The sequence below is a fragment of the Mauremys reevesii genome, linkage group 9 (genome assembly GCF_016161935.1).
Source record: "Mauremys reevesii isolate NIE-2019 linkage group 9, ASM1616193v1, whole genome shotgun sequence".
NCBI lineage: Eukaryota > Metazoa > Chordata > Testudines > Geoemydidae > Mauremys > Mauremys reevesii.
In genome coordinates, this window is record NC_052631.1 from 85,652,994 (window position 1) to 85,673,279 (window position 20,286).

Consider the following 20,286-nt stretch of genomic DNA (forward strand, 5'->3'; position numbering starts at 1 on the left):
TCACCCTGAGCATCTGATGCTAAATGGAACTCAAATTCAAGTACGACACCAATCTGTAATGAATGTAAAGATGAAGAGAGAGAGCCAAGGAGAGGGTTAATTGACTGTCCAAGATCCCATGATGGGTCAGTGGAACTAGGGAAAAAATAGTTATATCACCACCTAGCTCTAACATAGTGCTTACAGAACTGCAGAGCCTCAGCTCCCAGGTCTTGCCTGCTCTAACCACTAGCAAACACTCCAGCCAGTGCAAAGAGCAGAATCCAGGCGTCTTTGCTCTACCAATTGCTTACAGAATGTCTAGAATGTAAAAATTGTTATTTTTTAATTCAAGTCTGCAAAATGTCCACTGTAATCCAAAAGTAAGCAAACGATCCTAACAGAGGGTGCATTCTAGCCAAGAGAATCATCTTTCACATGACATTTTTGCATCTGAGATGTCTCATATAATCACATGACTCCGAGGGCTGGGGCTTTTAAAAAACAAACATGAGGTCTGCAACAAAATTACAAGAGCTGGCAGTATTGCCTGTGTCACATGTATCACCAGTGTAGCCCTGTCCAAACAAAAGAATATGGCCAGGCAGTTTACCATTCTGAGGGATGAAACCTACACAGCAAATTGATCAGTCTGCGTGCAGTGCTAAGATTCCCAGCATTCACTCTGTCACTCTGAGCCATGATTTGTGTGTCTAGTATGCCCAGGCCTCGTTTCTTTCTATAGAACTTGCATGGTCTTCCGTCCTGCTACATGTCCCCTGCTGCTTTGACATCTAAACACCTGCCTCTAGCCACAGGGAGCAGGAGTACTCAGCAGTGTCACTTGCTGAACACCCTGCCTTTCTGCCAGAAGGATTGACAGTGTCTCCTCTGCAAAATTTCCAGCCTCCTGCTGACCTGAGTAACAAGAATCCAAAGCTGTCTTCTCAAGTCAGTCTCTTTCTCAAGGTCCTTATTAGGTGAGACTATTTCTTATTAGAACACACTATCCTAGGTCAACTGCTGTTCTGCCCAGAGCTGTGATTTGCTCCTTTTGTTCCAACAGGCAGCTATTTTGGCCTTCTGTGAATGTCGCTGATTAGTCCTCTTCTCTGCAGCACTAGTTGAGGCAAGAAGGGCCAAATTTTCAAGATATCTTGGTCCCATTTAAGTACCGAAACAAGTGGCTGGATTTTGAGTGTTCGGCATCCAGCAGTTCTTATTGTTCTTAAAGGGAGCCACTGGGAGTTAAGTACTTTTAAAAGTATGGCCCTAGATCTTCATGTCAGAACTCAAGTTGGAAGAGCTTTTCCCCACTCCATCATCTGCTTGCAGTGTAGACACACTTCAAGTGTGTCTATGTAACACCAACAGACCCTGGTCGTCGGTGGCCGGGATTAAACCCGGGACCTGTAGAGCTAAATACATGAGCCTCAACTGCCTGAGCTAAAAGCCATATAGCCATTAACCAAGGCTGTAGAGCAGACTCATTAATTTCTAAGTGGTCTCGGTGCCACTAGATGGGACAGAGCACCACACCCAGCAGGTGCGTGGGGTACATCTACATTACGGGTTTCCACCAGCTTAACTAGATGATTTAAAACTGAATTAAGCCAGAGCAACTTGTGTAACAGACAAGGCCTGAGATTCCTGTAATCTTGTGCCTTGCTGATGAGAAGGTCTCCAACTTTTGGTCCTTTGACTTACTAACAGGGAACAGTGAGTCAACTGATTTGGAGAGCAGGAGTTTTCTTCTACTCCTCACTTCATTTACACCCATGAGAAAAATTCCCCTCAATAACTTGCTAGCAACAGCTGTTAAAAAGACAATTGTGCGCGCGCGCACACACACACACACACACACAAAAGTTGTTTTGTATCATTCGGCTATCTCACTAATCTTCTTCCTACTGAACTCAGTCGATATAGGGTAGCAGGGTATTAAGTATACTTGGCTAGATTATCAGTATGTGCTGCATGAAGCACCGCTGTTTGTAGGTATTCAATCAGCATGCCATTTCAGATAGCACCCTTTCCCCAAAATCTCTGGCTATACACATTTGCTTTATATAACTTTAAGAAAGAAACAAAGAGGCAATAACTCTTCTCCTCCCCCATCCTCCCAAGAAATAAATGACCTAGCAAGCTGAGTGATAAAAGAATGGTACAATAATATGTCATTAAGCTGCAACCAATGCTGGTGGAGAATGGCTAAGGGCCTGCCGATTAGAAATAATACCTAGGTATATCTAGATGCTGCACTGAAGCATGCAGAAAGAATATAAAATGTCTTGTTTTCGCCTAGAAATGTTCAATAGTCTTTTTAGCTAAGATTGTTTACCCTTTTGATTGGGATGAATACTTTTCAGAGTCTCAGCTGCCAGGGGCAGCTCTAGCTTTTTTGCCGCCCCAAGCACAGCAGGCAGGCTGCCTTCGGTGGCTTGCCTGCTGGAGGTCCCCAGTCCCGCAGATTCGGCGGCTTGCCTGCGGGAGGTCCCCAGTCCCGCAGATTCAATGGCTTGCCTGCAGGAGCTCCGCCGGTCCTGCGGCTTCAGCGTACCCGCCGCCGAATTACCACCGAATCTGCGGGACCGGCAGACCTCCTGCAGGCGCACCGCCAAAAGCTGCCTGACTGCCGCCTTTGCAGGGACGGTAGGGTGCCCCCCATGGCTTGCCACCCCAGGCATGCACTGGGAGCGCTGGTGCCTGGAGCCGCCGCTGTCAGCTGCTGTGGATGTTGCCTCCTTTTCCATCATACTCTCACAGTTGTTTGATTTTTATTTAGTATCAGAATACTCTCAATCCCCAATCCCTCCACCCCGCACTCAGTGGTTCATAATTTGTGCCAGGCTTCTTGTGTTGCAAGCACAAATGGTATCTGCTATTAGAGAAGGGGAGAGGGCTCACAGTCAACTTGGCAGGACATGATTGGTTTAGAATGATCTATATTTAGGAGGTAAATACTAACCTGAGCTGGAGAAGCCAACTGCCTCATTCCAAAGGCTGCACATCTCTCAGCCTGCACCAGCAGCAAGACCATTCTTGTGTCCAGTCTGAACTCCCTCACAGGACAGCCCCTTGGTGCCAATACCTGGTCCAAGAGTTTCTTGCCAACCAAGGTCACATCTTAATTAATTCAAGTCCATAGTGTGTCTTGCGACTGAGTAACTCATCACAAAAGTCACAGGGCCTCCACTCAGGCAAATCATTATAGCTCCACTGTAGTCAGTGAACTAGGGGAACACTGAAGTTGACTATCTATCCCATCCTTCCTTGTGCACACTGAAAGCAACAGATGATATCAATATGCACGCAGAAATTAGACCACAGTGACCTCTTCACCAAGCCATGCATCAGGACTGCAGTGAGTTACCCAGCTGCAAAAAGCAAATGTTTTCAGCAGTTTCTCTATTGTTCACATTTAGGAAAAATTGCATTTTGTCCTCTCAGGGGCTTCCCTTGAAGGGGTAGCCTTGTGGTTCAAGCACAGTCCAGAGGGTCAAAAGATCTGTACTCAGCTCCCAGCTCTGCCAGAGACTTCCAGAATAACCTGGGGTGAGTCTGTGCCTCAATTTCCCCATATATAAAATGAGGATCTTAGCACTGGGGTAGTGAAGAGCTATGCAGCTTCTTCATTAATGTCTGCAAATTACCTTGAGCAACTTGGGAAGAAGGTGCTGTAAGTGCAGAGTCTATATATATATTTGCACAAGTCTCCACTTCTGGCAGATAAGCTCTACATAGCTCGAGGGGTGCATGCTCTGCCTGGTGTTCTACCCTTTGACATGTAAGCTGAGTTGGCATGCACCAGCCTGTCTGAATGGTTCAGGGCCATGCGTATTTTGTTGCTGATTTCACACATTTGCACAGGTTAATACCCGCTGTCCCTCTGACCTGGCCAAGGCATACAAAAGTGCAGACTCTTCATTTTAAATTTCCATGTGAATCTAGTTTTTGTTAAAAGTGCCTCGCCAGCCATCTGGAGAATGAAGTGCTGTATTTATCCTCCGAACTGGTGCTGCACAGACCTCGGCAGTGCAGACTTCCACACACTGCTCTCTGCCCCCCGCTAAAGGGAACTAAAGGGACCATCTCTAGGAGCAAGGTGTTATTTGGGTCTCTATGGCCCACTTGGTCCCTGGCCTCTCTGCTGAGACTGGCAATGAGTTTGCCAGTTAGAGCCAGCTGTACTAGTGGCATTTGTGTTGTAGACATCAGTGCCCTGGGAAATGGATTGTATGCTACATTCACTTAACAGTCCACTGACCGGATATTAGATGGCCAGAACTTTTGGTGACTACTGGTCTGGATCGTACTGAAGAATGAAGATTCCCCATTAAGGATGCAGTTTTGCCACCCTTGCTCACACTGAACAGCACCTTCCGCTGATTTCCATGGGATGACTCTAAGGGTAGCAGAATCAGGCTCTCCCCACTTCCTCCCTCTGATCCTTACAAACAAGTAATTGTTACAACTTTCAGAATCTCAGCAGGGATTGTCGGTCTTGTGTGTTTTCACAGCACCCAGCACAATGGGGCCCCATCCCAAACAGGGCCTTTGAGCGTTACTGTAACTATTTACTGCTACTATTGCTAGCAATAGTGTCAGCCATGATACATTTGGGCAGAAAAGTTATTATTTTCATGGTCACAATTTTAAAGATTGCCAGCAGCACGAGTATAATTTCTTTAATTAGTCACTGTGTGCCTTGATCTGGTTCACATACATGGGTGTTATATCATGAAGCACGTGCAGTGAATATACAGTTATGATTCTTGTGCAGTGATACTGTTGAGCAGTGGTTCCCAAACTTGTTCTGCTGCTTGTGCAGGGAAAGCCCCTGGTGGGCTGGGCCGGTTTGTTTACCTGCCGCGTCCGCAGGTTCGGCCAATCACGGCTCCCAGTGGCCACAGTTCGCTGCTCCAGGCCAATGGGAGCTGCTGGAAGCGGCGGCCAGTATGTCCCTCGGCCTGCGCTGCTTCCAGCAGCTCCCATTGGCCCGGAGCAGCGAACCGTGGCCACTGGGAGACGTGATTGGCCGAACCTGCGGACGGGGCAGGTAAACAAACCAGCCTGGCCTGCCAGGGGCTTTCCCTGCACAAGCGGAGGAACAAGTTTGGGAACCACTGCTGTAGAGGATATAAATGGGGATGAATAGCACACAGAATCCCCATGAAAATTACATTACACCACCTCAAAAGAACAAGCTATAATTGCTCCAAATGGCTTTCTGGAAGAGGGAAATAGGAGCCTCCTTGGACTACTGCTCCCACCCCAGTTTAGGAAGCATCCCTGGCCTTGAGTAGGAGAAACTTCCACCACACAAGCCACTTCTTGAATGAGTGGGTAGTGAAAGGAGTCAGCTACAACATACATATACAAGATCTCTGGGGTCTGAGAAAGGAAGTCCTGTGAGAGGAAGAGGAAGTTGAGAATTAGCTATTGGCAGACAGCAGGTTAGGTGGACGTGTATTGGGAAACCACAGTAAACTAAAAACAGTGTGCTCATTATACATCAGGACAAGGGGTTTGCATTATATTAAACAGAGCTATTTTATAATTCTCAGTCATGTACATTATGTGAAAATCTGAGCTCAAGCCACATATGGCCCACAGGACACTTTCTGTAAGGACAGCTCCTACTGGACTGCAATCCATGTCACAGTGCGACTAATCACAGACTATCAGAGCCGTTCTAGCAGATTTAGTTTTTGCTAAAAGTAATCCCAGCACCAAACTCAGACATTAGATTTTAAATCTATTTAAATCCCAGAAGCTTGACTACAAAATGACTCAGCCTGTGAGAAATCTCACCAACCACCAGTATCTTGATCTTAACTGAAATCCAGCTTGAAGATTTTCTTCATTTTTTAACGGGCTTATCTTTCCAGGAGCTAAGCCCGGGGGTAATGGGAATCACAGCTTCCCAACACCCTGGGAAAACAAAGCAAAATTGGTTCTCTCCGCTCTACAGTGCCAAAGCTGCAATCACATCGCTAGGATTACAAAAGTTACGAGGCACAATTCATGCCTGGTTGGGATCCATAGATTCTCTGATAGGACGGGTGGAGTGGGTTACAATATTCCAGTCTTGTCAGAACTGACACAATGGCCTCATTTTTATCCTTAACTACTTCACAGGTAATTGGACTGTAATGTAATCAGGGGATGCGCTGAGTTGAGCAGTATCACTTCCTACTATTCTAATGGAAACCTGCTGGATTTGAGTGCACTTGGGCTTCTACCTCTTGTCACCAGGGAGTGAGAAGAGACGTTGGTTAAACACTGGAATCCCAGATAGCAGGAATGTTGTTCACAACACAGCCTCTGGAATAAGGGGATCCAGAGAAACAGCCAGTAAAACATCGCTCCAGCACGTACATCTGGCCTGAATTTTTCACTGTGCTGGGGAGGAGCTCTGCTCTCACAGATGGCTGCTGTTAGTGGGTGTTGGAGCCCAGCAAGGAGCAAGCGAGCATGCAATATTAATAGCATCACTGAGAAAATTATGAGCTCACATCAAAGCCTTGGAAATTGTTTTATAACATTTGGCTTCCAGACCAAGAGAAAAGCAAAAGGTACTAAGCTCCAATTATACATGTTTGGAGGCTTTTTCTTTTTTAAGCTGTGATTCTGCAGTTTTCAAACACAAGAGACAAAAAGAGAATGACCCTCTAAGGACATCAAAAAGCTGTCATCAGCTGTAGCTTAGCAAATCCCAAGTTAAATCACTGTTTTCCTGTCTGTTAACTAACAGAAGCCAAAGTTATTGCACAACAGGCTGAGCAGTTCCTATTGGTTCTATGTTACTGCTACGATGCAGTAATAACTTCGGAGTCTAGAACCTGAGTTTACATGAGAGTAGTCCTGCAGGAATTAAAGGAGCGAATGCAACAATGCAGACGGAGCACTACAGACTAGTTTGCTGGGATTTCCTTAATAACACATAATAGATAATAATAAATGTATAAGTCTATTCTCCCCCACTACAGTACTCAGGCACTGTGCAAAAACACACGGCCACAGTTAAGATGAGCAGGGGTACTTGTGCTTCTATATGTGGAATGGAGCTGCTAGCAGGGCAATGCCTGTAAGGACCACTTGGCTTCAGAATATGAGTCAAAAATATTACTGCAAGGAACTAGTTACTACCTTTGTATCACCACTGCCCTCTGTTGAATGGAATAAGAACTGCTTGGCTGTGTGTCATGGGTGCTACACTGCTAACAGCTAATGGAGATTCTCTTCTCGCTTTTGGGTATGAGGAGGATCTGAGTTTTGTCACTGCCGAGTTCCAAATGGTCATGGAATATGGCATAGTGGTAACTTTGAAGTGCTAATATAGTTTTAAAATCACTTGTATTAAATCCCTTCAACTGCCATATCTGAATGGAGTTTGAGACGAAACCACAATCTGATGACCAAAATTAGACACTTCTGTTAGAGTGCGTGAGACCATAAACAACTGGGACTGGATGTTTGCAGCTCCCTGCAGACAGGAGATATAACAGGAGAGGGACTGACAATCTAACCCATTTGTTCTACCTTCGCTGCTCTAAAAAACTTTGGATCAAATCCTTCCATCCCCAGTATTTTATCTGGCTGAAACATACAAGGCCAAAGTCAGCCCTCTGTTACACCTGTGCAGTCTCACTGACTTCAGTGCGGGGTTGGCTAAACATTCTGAAGTTACATCCCTTGCATCTTGATGTAGCTTAGACAGCATCACCTCAGGTTACATTATGACAGATGCCTCATCAGGTGTACCTCAGACTGGCTATAAAGATATGGTGATGTAACCTGACATGGAAAAAAAACCCAACCACAATCATTCACATGTCGAAAACAAGAACAGCACTTGCAGCAAATAAAGAAGCATTGTAGTCCAGCAATCAGGTCAGCAGGCTGGGTGTCAGGAGACGTGGGTTCTATTGCTGTCTCTGCAGCTGACCTGCTATGCAAGTAACTTCATTTCTCTGGCCTCAGTTTCCCCATTGGTAACACAGGAATGATGATACCTGCCCTCCTTTGTAAGTCACTTTGGATTTGGGGATCAAAAGTGCTATACAAAGATCAAGGTATTTTTATAAATCTAATCTGCCCAACATGTTTTTTTAAACCCTTTTAAAATCTCTCCTTTGCAGTTCAGTCTGGATAATTTGCTATCTGTGCAATTCTAAAATTTACCCTGTCAGAGCCTAGCAAAGGTGTAATCTCATCCCCAGGCTTCTATGACTTAAAAATAATTTGGAGCTTCTCTTTGTGGATGAGATGTCAAAGGAACATCTCTGTGAGCCTACAGCCCTTCAATACCCCACAGCCCATGCATTATTCTCACTAAAAACTGACTAGTTTAACAGGCCAGAATCAGGACTTTTTTCCCTGCTTTCCTTTTTTAAGACAGGACAGACACAAAGAGAGTGTGAGACAGAGACAGAATGTTTTATCCTAAAGGCAAAGGATTACTGCATCATGATGTAATGACCTTGCTCAGAAAAGAAAAAGGTTACTTCCATGACAGTGTGAGTTGAGAAAGATCAGCTCCTTTGCAGAACAGGGTAAAACAATGTCCATTTAAAGTTAAACTAAAGAAAATGTAAAACACTTGTCCAGTGAACTGGAAACAGAGAGAGCAAGCTTCAGCCAAATTGGCCTATATAAAATCTCTCTGCAGACAGACACACACACAAAACATTGAATCAAATGAGTAGGCGTGCTGCGTAGGTAGCTAGATACTGCAAACAGATGTCATTCGGTTTTCTGCACCTTTAAACAGCTGGGAATCCCGCTATATGGGGACCTGCAACACAGTGGCCACTTTGTGTTTCACTTCAGGTGCAGAATGTTGCAGAGAGAGTCACTGGGGTTTCACTCTAATGGAGATTCCATATTTGTTCTTTCCTTGCCATTTTCCTAAATCTAAAGATCATGCAGATGAAGGAGCATTTTTTGTTCTCTGGCTATAAGGAAAACAAGAAGGAATTACTTAGATTGTAAACCGTATGGGGCAGGGACTGTCTATTTGTTCTGCGTGTGGTCACTCGTCCATGACTAGGGCTCCTGGGTGCCACTGAGTTTATTATAATTGTCTTTTTGTTCTAGTTAATTATCAGTGCTAGGAAAAGATAAACAGTATTTATAGTTAAAATGTTTTATATACATCTCCATCCCAGTGTTCTAGTACAATATGCTTCGGGCCCTTCATTTTCGTTTTTTATTTTCTTTAATTTTTCCCAGGAATTTATCCGTGTTTATTACTACAACAACAAAGACAGGTGAAAATCAGTGGGAAAAAAATGATCAATAATTTTTCTGGGTAAACATCAGGGTTTATTTTGGTGGATGGAAGGACGGTGAAAAAAGTATTCAGTACATCAATGCTTTGATGAATAGAATTCAGTGTGGTTTGCTGCAGAACTAAAACAGAACTCAAACTACAATGCCACCCCTGCGTTTAGGAAAATAATACATCTCTAATGCCCAAATAAAACTTTTCAGTTTACTGTTGTAGACTGAGAACTATCAGCCCATAAATACTTACATGTAATAATTGGGCCACACTATTTGCAGCGCATATACTCAACTTCATCCTTTTCTCCTGTTTTTGTTTCCTGAACACTTTCAAATAATTCCTTGTGTTCCGAAACATATTCTGGTACAGACTTTTGTTTTCTTTCCATTTTTGCATGTCAGCTCTCTAACCCGTTATCTGCTAGCAGCTTGAAATTGTGTATGCGGCAAGCGTGAGATTCATCAGCACGTTCAGATGCGCACGCACTCCAGAGCTTGCGTGCGTGCCTGTCTGTTGTATGTATCTTCTAGACTAATACATAGCCTTACTTCAACAGGCAGCTTTGCATAGACACATAGACTAATGTATTATCGTAATATGTGACTCCTGGGGGAATTCTGCGCCACTGTTCAATGCAGAATTTGTGCAGAATTCCTTGTTTCTCCCACTGCATTTGGGCTGCAGAGCTGCTGGGCGCCACTAGGCACCACTAGACCCTGCAGAGCCCAGCTCGCAGGGAGCGGAGTGCCATGCCTGGCGGAGATGAAGGCTCTGCATGCTCTAGCTGCATGGCTTGATCCTCATTCTCCTGGGGACGGGAGAGGGCCTTGGAGACCCAGTTCTGGCAAAGGCTGAGGAAGGACAGGACCACACCACATCCCCCGATGGGACAGTAAAGAAGCTGGGGGGAGTAAAGGTTCTGGGGGTGCAGGAGTCTGGACCAGGGGCTGCCCCACAGCTGGGCTCTTTGGAGCGGGGAGTGCAGGTGTCTGGGCTCTGGGGACCCCATGCAGCCCCCTCGAGCACCACCCAACTGGAACTGGGTTTTCATAGGGGTTTCTTTAACTGTCTACTCCTGGGGGAATCTTTTTTTGTTGTTGTGTGTATTGTTGACATACTTGTTGACTGGTATTTTGAAATAAATTATCACAATAATTGAAAGTGGAGTGATTATATGGTATTATTTTGACAAATAAAATATGAAGAATTTTGCAGAATTTTTAATTTTTTTGCACAGGAGTAATACATATATCTCATACATTGCATTGTATTTTCCTAATAAAACAAGTTATCTTTTTATATATTTGAATGATTCAAAAGTAGGGTGAAAATCGGAAAAAGCACATAATTTTTGTAAAACCTGGGATTTTTTTTTCTATAAATAGTTTTAAATTGAAAACGAAGGGGTTTAAATATGCTGCATTCAAAACTCAACATTTACCATTCAGTGCTATTGCTTTACTGAGGTATAGGGATCGCCATTAAAAAGACAATACTTACTAAAAGTTACCACATAGTGGTGGAGATACCATGTTTTTCCCCAAGTAAAATAATAGGCAGTAACAGGCAATGCTGGTGGACATTCCCATCTGCAGTTTTGCAAAACCCAGCTTTTGAGCTAGGCCCTGTGGAGGGTAATTGCTGATTACTTGTTTCTGAAGGTTTGAGATAAAAGGTTCAAAGTGTCTAAAGAAATAAGCTGATCTGCCCAGTCGGGGTGCTTGGGCTGAACTAAGGCTGTTATGAACTTGCAACCACAGAAAAAACTCTTTGTAGAGTTGCAGGACTGACTCCTACCAGAGCCCTTGTTGGAGTTGGGGATTGGAATGCTAGGATTATGGTACAGTCGTCATTTAAAAATTTAGCATTCAACACCCTAGCTCCTGCAGTGTTTTCCTATAGCTGCAATAAGAGAGGCAGTGGCTACCGTTAAAAGTCAATGTTGGGGATTGGGGGTGTGACCTCTGGTAAACTAATTACCTTGGGTATAGATTATTTTATTGCTCTTAATAGGTTTTCTGTGTAATGCCTTTACTTTAAGAATAAATGTGCTTGCTTAGAAAGAGCTGTGTGGGAACTCCTAACTGCTTACATTGTTCATAGCCTTCAAAGAGAAAGTGAAGTGTAGACCCTGGCCTGCTTAGACAATCTGCCTTGGTGGGAATATCACAGTATAAGCAGGGAATTGTGCAGCCTGGAAAAGCTCCTGGTCAGGAGGGAGAGAGAGATGTGGGCTTCCAAGGGGGGTGACATCTGAGAGTCAGGGGCTTAGACTGGGTGCTCTGGGTGGACCGTGGAGGGAGAATACAGGTGCAGTTGCCCTGAACTGTGACACGCCTAAAGGCCCCAACTGTGGTGGGCACCCAGATATGCTAGGCAGTGTACACACATGTTATCAGAGGCCATTCCTGCCTGAATAAACCTGTGCTGAAAAATAAACCAATTTTTTCTGCCCTGTAACAAAATCAACTTGTTTTTTGAAACTTGCCCTGTTCTAGCAGTTGGCAGGGCCTCACCCTCCCTGATTGAACTAACCTCGTTATCTCTAGCTTGCTTCTTGCTTGCATATATAAACCTGCCCCTGGAAATTTCCACTACTTGCATCCGAAGAAGTGGGTATTCACCCACGAAAGCTCATGCTGCAAAACGTCTGTTAGTCTATAAGGTGCCACAGGATTCTTTGCTGCTTCTTGAGTTAGGTTTGGTCATCTTATCGCCACACTCCATGAAATTGTGGAGCCTCTCATGCTCACTGACACTGTATGACAGAACTGAGAGCCATCACTGAGGGTCCCTGTGCTACTTAACTCCACCAGAAAGCCAAGGAGCATTCTAACAATTGTTTGTGCTTTGGGGGCAGCTGGGAAAAAGTATGGACAGATTTTTTTCCTCTCCTTGCCCAGGAGCAAATGCCAACATAGCTATACCGGTATAAATCTACTGCTATAATTAGAATTCCTCATTTGAACACACCATTCTGGAATAAAAGTGACTATATTCCAGTATACTTTCTCCACTTTCCAAGTAGACTAAGTATATTAGAATGAACTCACATGTGTTCCAGAACAGAGTGTCCACATGGGGACCTATACCAGTATAACTATAATAATATCACTATAGCTATGCTGGAAAATTTTCCTGTGAAAATAACACTGCCATTCAATGTGGTTCAGTGAGCTAAACAGAATGAAGAAAGATCAAACTGCATTCAGTAGTTGATTTCTGGCACCACCTATTGGCTGGAAAACTCCATCCACATGATGTTGCTGCAAGATCTCATTGGACAAGGGGAGAGGCAGGTCAGATATGCCCAGAAGTAAGAACTGGAGAAGCATCATTCCAGGATACATGTTCACAGCCTTCTACTACTTCTGCTTACGAATAACAATATGGTGCTCAGTATTCCTCACATCCAGGTAACTCTGTATTATAGCTATTCATGTAGAATGCACCGTAAGTGTCCAGGGTGCTTTACAGGACATAGAAAAAGACAAGGTCCCTACCCTGAAGAGCACGCAACTCTAAGACCAGATTGTGGATATAAAGTCAGTGGCTGCAGCGAAGGTAATGACAATGTGGGGGCACTGCCCCCCAGGCTGAGCCCCTGGAGGCAGTCTGCCTGAGGCAGCTACAATACCTCTGGGAGCTCAGGGAAGAGTTGCTATTGCTACATCCCTTGAAAAGAAGGGTCCAACACGTATTTCCAGTCCCCTTGTGCGGGGCCAGCTCTGCTAGCCAGTGCAGTAAGGACAAGGCTAGGGCTCCACTCTCAACCCACATCACTGGTGGCACTGGGTTCTCACACCAAAAATTTTGGTGGCCTCAGTGTGCGGCCACCAACCCTTGCTGGTGGCCGCTCTGGCAAATTGTCCCTAAAATACTTAATTAACTTTAGGAAAAACAAATATGCACATGTACACATCCAAATCACTAATTTATTTGTGTCATAAGAAGGCAGTAGGAAGTAGAGCTCCCCATTCAGCACACCTGGACTTTGCTCCTATTCTTGTGCTCAGAGCGTGTCACGGAGCAGGAGCCCCTCACCCTGCCAGGGAGCTGCCAAGCAGCCCCGAGCCTTTGAGCTGCTGTGGCAGCTACAGCAACTGTAAACAGCAAGTGCAGACCAGGCCGGGGGAAGCACTGACCTGTCTCTCTGTCCCTGCTTCCCAATGGCCCTTCGGTGAGAGCTTGTCCTGGGGAAGGTGGGGAGCTCACTGGCCGCCCCAGGGAAGGGTCGGGAACTCACTGGCTCCCCGTGCCCCAACTGGGTGGGAGCAGGGGAGCTGCCCGGGGGAGCGCCACTGCAACTGAACACCGCAGCCTCCTCCACTGACAGCCCCACATGTCACAAGAGGTGCTGGCTGCTTCCCCCAGGAAGCTGCCCGGTGCAGGGGGCCAATCCCTGCTAGCAGCACCAGTGCAAACACTGAGGCAGCGCATCTCAGTGCCCTTGGTAAATGCTATTCAGGAGCAACAGCTGGGCGCTGCAGGGAAGGGCCGCTGCTTTGTCCCTGACAAATTCTGCCCAGGTCTTGGAGGCTGTCGTGGCCACAAAAAAATCCACTGGTGGCCGCATGCAGGTGTCTGCCTTTGAGAAATGCAACTAGAGGACTCCTTGTGCTCCCTGGGTTCAAGGAGCAGAACGTTGACTGGCCCCTCCCAGGGATGCAAAAGGGAGAGGGGATTCTCCTCATTCCCTCACTCTCGCACCTGTCCCATTAGACCCAGTCTGGCCCTAACTCAGACAAGTACAATTCCTGGGACAAGAGTTCCTGTGTCAGAAGGACAAGCAATGGGATCATCATAAGGAAGCTTCAGAAAAGAAGGGATCAGAAGGTGGGGAGGGGGCGAGCTTGGCACATGGGAAGTGAAAGGTTCATCCAAGCAAAGGGGATGGCATTAGAAGGGTCAAAGCCAAGAGTGGGAGAAGGGCACAAAGAGGGGAGTCTGGGGAGAGCATGTAGAGGGAGTAAGACACAGGGTAGGAAGACGTAAAGACAGAGATGGAGGGAGGGAGGGACTTGAATCCCCCAACCTGGACTGTATGAAAACCTCCCCCTTAACTTTCTGGACTGAGCATCCCCCCAAAAAAGCAATGAGCCTCCCTGGTCCATCAGTACAAAGAAAGAATTCGTGCTGCCTTATTTTCTTCCTAGAAACCATTCGCTTTGCCCCACTTCAAGCTCCCCCAGATCCAGTGAGGAAGAGGAGGTCACAACACAATACATAGAGATGGGGTCATTATCAGCCACCATAAGAACTAACCAGGATGCTGACCTGAACCAGCCTGATGCCTGTTCATTAACGGAGCAAATGAGGATCTGAACAGCTCTTTTCTGGAGCAGGCAGACAGCATTTCAATTGCTAAAATATTCATGCACCAATAGGAGCCGTGGTCTCAGTGTCTGCCCCTGAGACAAATGAACCTCAGCTCAAAGCACAATAGTCTGTGTTTTACAGAACAGAATCAGAATTAAAGGCATTGTCTATGCTTCCACCTGTACAAATACTTTTTTTCGACAACTTTAGAAGTGGTGGTGCAAGGATGTCCCAAATCCAAGTCCAGGATCATCCAGGGAACAGGGTGTGCGGGAGGGCCGAATGGCAGCATTGTAGCAAATTATGTACAGGAATTTAACAAAGTGACTAGCATCCCTACCACCAGGTCCATAGAACAACTGCAGCCACAGTTCTAGCAAACAGCACCACATTACTTCAAGCCTGTGGCTGGCAAAAATATGAGCTGGCATCTGGGCACTGCAAGTCCAGTCAAGAGTTGCTGCAGAAAAGCACTGGACAATTTTAGGTCTAGAGGATTTTCTCTTTTACAATGGAGAGACAGGGAGGAGGAAACAACCCAGAAAACATTACGACCTTCACCACCAACCAGTAAGACACAGCTGCATTTTCAAAAGGCCTCCCAAAATAAACCTGTATTATTAGCGCATATGTAAGGTAAGCTTGCACACACAATAACCTGACTGTTTATAAAAATAGGTGAGCATGGAAATATTCCAGAGGCATTCTTAGCACCCCAGATGTAAGAAGGAAATGAGAAAGTTAAGGTTAACACTGACTCTTTGAAGGTTTGCATCATACCATGATCTGTAATATTGTAATCACAGGTTATTTTAGATATGCATGTGTATTTAAGGTTATAAACACTAGTGGAATACAGTATATTACATTCATAAATAACCATACATGATTGCAGGGCCAGATCAAGTCATGGACACTGTAGGCCTACCCCAGTGCTGCAGGTCCTGGAGTCATGAGAATACATCAGAATCTCTGTTTTGTTTTAAAATGAATGAACGTTCAAGCCCACATGGTTGTAAAGAAAAGTTTGCAAACATGACTCATGCATTGGGGGGGAGGGCCTGCTGCTGCTTGCTTCTGGGAGTGATCATGCCACTGCTCCTACTTTCCTGGAGGGGGAGCCCCGCTACCACCGTCACTCCAGATGCTGGGGCAGCACCATAAGAGTGCTGTGTTGTGCCTGATGCTCCAGACTGCCTTAATTCAGCCCTAATCACAGTATTAAATAAAGCCTATATCATAATGTGTCCAGACAAGGGACAGAGTAAAGGTGATGCATTCAACCTTGACTCAGGCATTTTCTGATGTCTGCATTCTTCTACATTGCTTTAACGTCATTTTCTGCATTTATTATTATTGCTTATCATCAAATCACAGAAATATAGGGATGGAAGGGACCTCAAGAGGTCATCTTGTGTTGAGGCAGGACCAAGTAAACCTAGACCATCCCTGACAGCTGTTTGTGCAACCTGTTTTTAAAATCCTCCAATGACAGGGACTCTACAATCTCCACATGGAAGCCTATTCCAGATCTGAACTACCCTTATGCTGTGCACTCGCTCTTTTTCTCTCTAAAGATCCTTCTCATCTAAGCCTTCCCTGAAACATACCAGGTACAACTCAGGCAGCAGCAGCATAAACACTGCCACATATGTGACAGATTATTTTACCTGTGTGACTGATGGGTAGGGACCGGGCCTTATTTTGTCTGTGAAGGGCCAGGTAAATTTATGTCACTATGTATTGAAATGAGCTCATTGCTCAGGTGATGCCAATATTTCTAGGGTTAGACACACTTACCTACTTTATACACCCACATGTTCGAAGTCCATCAAACCAATACAAACTCTGAGCTAACTCCTGCTCACGTTACTTGCCGCAACAGTCCCATTGACATCAATGGCGGAGCTCTCTTGAGGGAGGCAAGCAGGATTTAATCCAATTTAGGAGAAGGCTAAATGTGATTTTATCAACCCCCACACAGAAAGCTGAGGGATCTTCACAGACCTGACCCTGTTCAGTACTCACTCACACCAGCCACCAAGTCATAGAAGTCTTGTGTAACTAAAGACTAAAAAATTAAGTTTTATGTCTGCCAGACACTGACGTGGATGTAACCCATTAGTGGAAACCCCAGCCAGTGGCCTTGACACTGTATCTATGAACTTTGCCTCTTATCCCAGCTAAGATCTTTTTGATCTATCCACGGCAGTTCTGTGTAATGCAGCAGAAATGGTGCATTCTTCCTGGGGTGGGTCACTAGGGGCTGGTGACAGCAGAAAGCTGCTTCTCTCCAGTTCTTACTTGCGAAACAAAAAAATCCCTCCCCTTTGCTCAAAACAATGGTGCCACAGTGCTTTGCTATCTGCTGCGTACTATCAGCAGACATACCTCATTCAGGAGTGTCAAAGGTAACCAGCAGTCTTCCTGCAGCAGCATGACTAACTCATGGCTGCCAGGGCTAGTAACTGAGCTTCGCCCCTCGCACGCCTAGGTGTCACTACTGTATAAGCACCAGGAGACAAAGATGCAGCCTGTGGCACCCCTGACTGGGCTGTCACTGCCCCTTATTCAAGGCTTGTAAAGTGGCTCTGTGGAGAAGGGCCCCGGCCACAAAGCTTGGGTTTGGATCCCAGCTTCCCCACATTTTTAGGGACTGTTCGGATACAGGATTTTGGTTCTGTCCAATATAGACAGAGGAGCCAAAATCCTGTCGACTTCAGTATGGCCAGGATTTCACCCAGGGAGTTTGTTCGGGTTTGTCTATTTGAAAGGATGGCGGATCCACAGGTCTCTCGAGACCGAGCACTGTAGGAGTTATGAAAACCTGCCAGAGAGTTATTGCAAGGAGGATGGTGGTGGATCCATTCATTGGTGAAGGTGTTAAAAGGGGCTTGCGGTAAGGGAGTAGCGGGGGAACATATCTGAGCATAGGGCACAGACCCCATGATTACAAAGGCAGACTGCCCTGGTGAATGCCTGCCACTGGGCTGATCAGAGGTGCAGCTCTCATAAATTGCTGCTGCTGAAACTAGTAGCCCGTGTTACTTTGAATCCTTCTCATGGCTAATAGGAGCAAAGGTGCAGCTCAGACATGCTTCTAGTACCTAAATGAGTAACTACATGAGTAACTAAATGAGTGAATCCAGGATTAGTGCAGCCAGCCATCCCCCCAGGTCTAGAACAAAGAACACCTGTGCAAGTCTAGAGCAATTCCCTAGATCAGATTGCTACACAATCCTTGCATATCTGCACACACACGCCTAGAGCAACCTCTCCACTCAGCCCTACAGCAACCTACCCACGATGCTACCAAGACCCAGAGCAGCCCACTGACCTGCTCTTTTAAAGCAGCTGTCTCATCCTCCCACCCTGGCCTAGCCCAACCAACCCAACTGCCCACCCTCCTAGCCCAGGGAAACTTTCCTCCCAGTCCTGGAGTAGCCTACCCAGATTCCAACCAGCCCAGACCTAGAGCCAGGCATCCTCCCAAGTCCACAGCAACCTTTCCATCTTCCCACCCAAGCATACAGTAATCCCACCCACTAGTCCAGGCCTCAAGCATCCCTTTTCCTCCTACACCTACAGCAACAACCTGTCCTAGAGAAATCCATCCACTCATCCTTTCCAGACCTAGAGCAATCCATCAATCCCTCTCTGAATGCCCAAAGCAACCTTCTCGCCCAATCCTAGAGCAACCTACCAAAGCGCTCACCAGACTTCGAACCTCCTTTAACTGTATGCCTGATTTTTTTAACTGCTATTTCTATTAGCAAAGAAATTCTAACTAGTGACCAAATTACTGGGGTCACTGCCACTACCTGTTCACCTTCCAAGGCATGGGTAGATTTATCGCCCCATTGCGCTTTTCCTCTTTGCCTGTCTCCATCACACGACACAACACAGATGGGTTCCATGAGGGATGAGATAAGTGCACAAGGGCCTTGTCTACACTGGACCTTTTTTGGAAAATTCCCCTGTTTCTACCGTCAATGCAGTAGTGCAGATGGCTCAGCAGAGCCTTAAGGACCATGTTATTGATGCCTGCTCACACAAGGTCTAGATGGCAAGGTGGCAGCTACCTTTGCCCCATCTGTCTGAGTGCCCCACCTTTCCTACCATTGGTGGAACAGAGCCACTGGGAGCAATGGTGGGAAATCTTAAGAAAAAAGTTGAGTATCAGCAAGACCAGTCACAGGGAATGCTGCCATCATGGCTCCTAGGCAGGAAGCATGGCGGGTTAGCCAGCTCTCAGCCTCTCGATCCCCTTCTCTAGTCCCAAGCTGCTGCCTTGACCGAGCGAGATTTTTCACCCTCCAGTCCCCTGTCATGCTCGCTCATCCTGCCACTATAGATTTCACCCTTTGCTTTTCCCCTTCCAGCACTCCCTCCCAGACACCCCACCTTGCCTCCTCCCATTCCTCTTCCAAGCCCTCGCCCATCCCACCTGTCTTCTCCCAGGCTGCCTCCTTCCCCACCTTCCCCTCGTAGTCTCAACCTGCTCACTCTTTCCTTCCTCCCAGCTGTCCGCCCTGACCATCCTTTCCCCTTCCCCTCACGCCCACTGCACACCAAGCCCATGCTCCTCTCTGCCGTCCTCCTCACTTTGCCCACACCCCCTCTCTCGTCACAGTGCTATCCCGTGCTCCTCACTGTCCCCACACATTCCCCTCCCACCAGCCATACACAGAGACCCAGCATAGAACGTTAACTCATACAAGAGATAGGCGACATTGGGGAGCATTTTGTTTCATCTTCCCCTCAGGCCGGAGCATTTTCTTTTCTCTCCCCGTCAGGCCAGCAGCTGCCTTGTCCACAACTCTTGTGACAGTGAGTCCTGCTGATCATGCTGGGAAAAGTCAGATCAGCACCCTGTCACCCAGCAAAGTGGAGTTTGATCTCTAACTAGCCACTTCCCACTGCTACCGCACCAGCTTTCACGCAGCAAGCAGAAGCATTTACTGGCCAATTAGGAAAAATAAAAAACAAACCCCAAATATTCCTTACATGTGATTAAAAATTTGTTTGGGGGAGGAGGGCGCAGAAGAGCGGGAATGAAAGGTGCAAACTTGTTTGCCAAACTCTCCAAAGGAGTGCTAACTCCTGGTAAGTTTAGCGTCAAAGTTCCCTATTAACAAGAATGGGGATTATTCAAACACCCTGGCTCCCAACACCCCAGGCCTCTGGTGGTTCCAAAGACAAGTCCAGAGCCAGACCTGCACTTCACAGCTCAGGCCCATGTCCATTCGACATTTCCAGACACAGCGCAATATGAAGCAACAGTTTTTCCCCTTTTCCTCCCCATATTTCTTTACATGGAATAATATTTAAAAGAGTTTGGCTCTATAAAATGCAGTTCGAGTCTAACACCAGAAAAAACTGGATTCTAAAAGAAGATGAATGGGCTTTGGGGCACCAGTGTTGAAATCATCTCCCCCTCTGAGGAGAGGAGACTGGAGCAGCAGAGCTGGGCTGTAACACTTCCTCAATTGGCTAGTGTACAATATTGGGACAAAGGGACAACCCAACACAGGGACAGCTTCATTGTGGTGTCACAAACCACCACCATGTGTGTGCATGAGAGAGACCAAAATCGCTGCATTTAATCTATTTGGGGAAAACTTAGCAAGAAAGTGTTTTAAAGGGGGTGAATTAGGTGCATTTTGCCAGCAAATGACAGAAGAATAAATAACAAA

At 46.2% G+C, this 20,286-nt stretch overlaps 1 protein-coding gene across 5 annotated transcripts in view; it reads right to left on the bottom strand.

Moving 5' to 3' along the window:
• Positions 1-20,286, bottom strand: part of PAK3 (p21 (RAC1) activated kinase 3) — a 180,340-nt gene that overhangs the window by 72,096 nt on the left and 87,958 nt on the right. The window lies entirely within an intron of this gene.